We start from the raw sequence: 4,327 nt of genomic DNA on the forward strand, positions 1-4,327 counted from the left end.
TCCCTGCCCTTCTGCCTACAAATGTGTTCTTATCTCCCCATCCTAAAAAACAAAACAAAACAAAAAACCCTCACTTGATCCTTCCATTCCTATTAACTGTTGCTCTATATCTCTTCCACCCTTTGTAACTTTTAATTCCTGGAAAAGGCCATCTACAATAGGTGTCTCCATTTTCTCTCCCCTCACTTTCTTCTTAACCTCTTCTAATTTGGCTTCTGACTTAATCATACCACTGAAACTATTCTCTGATCCAATGGTCTTTTCTCAGCCCTCATTCTCTTTTTTTTTGTTTTTGTTTTTGTTTTTGTTTTAACCCTTAACTTCTGTGTATTGGCTCATAGGTGGAAGAGTGGTAAGGGTGGGCAATGGGGGTCAAGTGACTTGCCCAGCTGGGAAGTGGCTGAGGCCGGGTTTGAACCTAGGACCTCCTGTCTCTAGGCCTGACTCTCACTCCACTGAGCTACCCAGCTGCCCCTGCCTCATTCTCTTTTACCTGTCTGCAGTTTCTAACAACATTGATCATACACTCCTTCTTTATATTCTTTTCTCTCCAGGTTTTCAGGACATCACACTCTCCTACTTCTCCTCCTACCTATCTGACCAACCTTCTTTCTCCTTTGCTAGATCCTTCTTCAGCTCATCCCTTCTAATTGTAGGTGTCACTCATGGTTCTGTCCTGGGTCCTCGTCTCTTCTTCCTTTATACTACTTCACTTGGTTATCTTATCAACTCCCATGATTTCATTACCAGTTTTATGCCAATGATTCTCAAGTCTATTTTTCCTGCCCCAATCTCTCTGCTGACCTCTAGTCTCTTATCTTGATCTGTTGTTCTGGCATCTCAAGCTGGATATCCAGGAGGCATCTTATGCTCATTATGTCTAAAACAGAACTCATTATCTTTCCTTCTAAGCCCTTCTCTAATTTCCTTCCCTATTACTGTAAAGGGCAACACTCCATTTCCGTCATATTCACAACTTAGGAGTCATTCTGGATTCCTCAGTATCTCTCACTCTCCCTATCCAGGTTATGGCTAAGGCTTGCTGATTTTATCCTGGAAATATCTTTCAAATAAACCCCCTTCTCTTCTCTGACACTGCCACTACTTTAGTATTCTCATCACCTCTTGCCTTGATTATTGCAATAGCCTGCTGGTGGGTCTCTCTGCTTCAAGTCTCTCCTCATGCCCATCTATCTTCCAATCAGTCACTAAAATGTAAGACTGATCATGACCAAAATGCAGGTCATCACATCCCCATATCCCAGCTTAATCAACTCCATTGGCTTCCTATAGCCTCCAAAAACACATACAAAATGCTTTGTTTGACATTCAAAGCCCTTCATAATCCAGACCTCTCTTACCTTTCCAGCCTTCTTCAACCTTACTCCCCAACAGGTACTCTGATCCATTGACACTGATTTCTGTCTATTCCATGAACAAGACATTCCATCTCTCACTTCAGGGGAATTTTCTCTGGCTGTGTTCCAAGCCTGGAATGCTCTTCCTCTTCCATTCTGATTACTGACCTCCCTTACTTCCTATAAATCCCAACTAAAACCTTACCTTCCACAAGAAGTCCTTCCCAACATCTCTTATACCAGTATATAGCTTGCTTTGTATATATTCAACTGCATGTTTTCTCCTCTATTAAACTTTAAGCTCCTTGGGCAAGGACTGTCTTTTGACTCTTTTTTGTGTCCTCAGTGCTTAGCAAAGAGTAGGTGCTTAAGAAATATTGATTGTAGATGAAACATATATGATTTCATACAAGGTGCATTTCACCTAAGCAATTTCTTTTTTTTCAAAGTTGAATAAATTATCCCATTTTATTTTCAAGATGCTCCATGAGGTAGGAAGTAGAAATATCATTATTACTATTTTACAGTTTAGAAGAATGAATTTCAATTAGGTTAAATAATTTGACCTAAGGCCCATAGTTAGGCCACAGCAGAATCAGAAAACAAATTTCAGATTTAGAGAGTCTCAACCTACAATTTTTTTTTGCATTACATGAAGCATTTTTTTTTCAGACATATAAGCTTGGATTCCAACACATAATGTTGGAGGGAGATGTTCACTCAAAGTAAATTTCTTGTTAAAAGAGTCCCACCTAAATTTTTTCAATGCCTTTTTTTTTTAACCCTTAACTTCTGTGTATTGGCTCCTTGGTGGAAGAGTGGTAAGGGTGGGCAACGGGCAGGGTCACACAGCTGGGATGTGTCTGAGGCTGGATTTGAACCTAGGACCTCTCGTCTCTAGGCATGACTCTCAATCCACTGAGCTACCCAGTTCCTCCTTCATTGCCTTTTTTTAAAAAATAATTTTTCATTACCCAATTTTCCCACATTTCCCTCTACCTTTTTCAGAAAGGCATTCCTTATATAAAAAAAGAAAACTTTACCAGAGAAAAAGAGAAAATTTTACAAAATCTTTTTACATTTAAAAAATCAGATACAATATGAAATGTTCCACACTGATAGACTTCTCACCTCTACAAAGAAATGAAAGGAGATATTTTCTTAGAGATCTCCTTTGGGATCAAGCTTGTTCTCTGTAATTTTGTAATATTCACATTTTATTGTTTAGCAGCTCTTTCTATTTATAGTAACTACATACATATTTTTCTTGACCTTTTTTCACTTTGCATCAGTTCATGTATCTTTTCATTCTTGTCTATATTCACAGGCATTTCTTACAGCACAGTAAAATTATATTATATTCACATACCACCACTTTTTAAAGCTGTGGCCCAACAAATGAGCATTTTAATTCATTTCCAGTTCTTTCCTAATAAAAAAATGCTGCTACAAATATTTTTCTTATTTGGGTATTTTTTCTTTATCAAGGATATCTTTAGGCTAAATGCCTAGTAGTAAAATCTTGGTCAAAGGATACAGATATTTTAGTACAAACTTCTATTATTTGATTAATTCTAAATTGCTTTTGAATATGCTTATACTGATTCCAACACTGTTATACTTCTTTTTCCTCCAACATTAAGTATTACTACTTTTTGTCATGTTTTTGCCATTTTTCTGTGTGGAGGTGAAAACCCAGGATTATTTTAAAGTGCATTTATTTTTATTATTGATTTGAAGCATTCTTTCATGTAAGTTTTATAACAGTTTGTAAATTTTTCTTCTTATTATATGCCTAGTAACCATCATCAACAACAAAAAGATTTAAATAATAAATGCAAAAAAGATTATGTGCAAGACCACAAACTACAAGCTGTTTACAATTTGTTTAAAAATATGTGAATTATATGTGTGTGCTAATATAAACATCCTCTGCTGTTGAGTACCCTTTGGATTTGTTTTATTTTGATAATTTTTCTCTTGATTTTGTGGCTATTATTTTTTTTAAACCCTTGTACTTCGGTATATTGTCTCATAGGTGGAAGATTGGTAAGGGTGGGCAATGGGGGTCAAGTGACTTGCCCAGGGTCACACAGTTGGGAAGTGGCTGAGGCCAGGTTTGAACCTAGGACCTCCTGTCTCTAGGCCTGACTCTCACTCCACTGAGCTACCCAGCTGTCCCCATGGCTATTATTTTTTAATGTAATCACAGTATGCATTATTCTTATTCTCTTTTTCTCTTTTCATCTTTTCCTATATTTCCCTTATTTTCTTTATATTTCCAATATTTGTCATTTCTAATAGCATGAACTATTCAGTCATTTCCTCTGATCATTTTTGCATTTGTGTTATTTCCAATTATTTTGTCATTACAAACAAAGCTTCCACGAATAATTTCGTACATCCACAGCTTTTTACCTTTTGATTACTAGGAATGTGATCCCTAGATTAATGAGCATGAATAGTTTTATAGCTCTTAATATATATTTTCATCTTGTTTTCTGAAAAACAATTTGCAGCTGCTCTAGCAATGTAATATTAGGCCTGTTTCTCCATGTTCCTAACAGCATTCAATCTGATCAACCAAACCAGTCTGTTTCTGAAATGACATACATTACCTAAACCATATTTAGCTGGATTGGTCCTTAGGCAGCAGACACAATCTGTTGCCAGGACCATATTCTTTCCAAAACCAAGTCTTTTCCATCTTGGTTATACCCAGTGGAACTTTTGTTCCGATGTCCCAGCTCCTTGGGATGCAGGATTACCTCCATAGTATGATGAATGTTAAAGTAAGGCTTTTGCACAATATTTATGCTCTCTTAAACCATTGTTGTACCACAAGAAACCATGTTTAGATTATGTGTATGCTCAGGCTTAGATCTCCTGCTAGCCTCAAGTAGGTATGTGGGGCTTTCCAGAGATGTATCATTTAACTTATCCAAGATTCTATTCCTCTCCTTAACTTC

Source organism: Gracilinanus agilis, chromosome 1 (genome assembly GCF_016433145.1).
Source record: "Gracilinanus agilis isolate LMUSP501 chromosome 1, AgileGrace, whole genome shotgun sequence".
NCBI classification, from domain to species: domain Eukaryota; kingdom Metazoa; phylum Chordata; class Mammalia; order Didelphimorphia; family Didelphidae; genus Gracilinanus; species Gracilinanus agilis.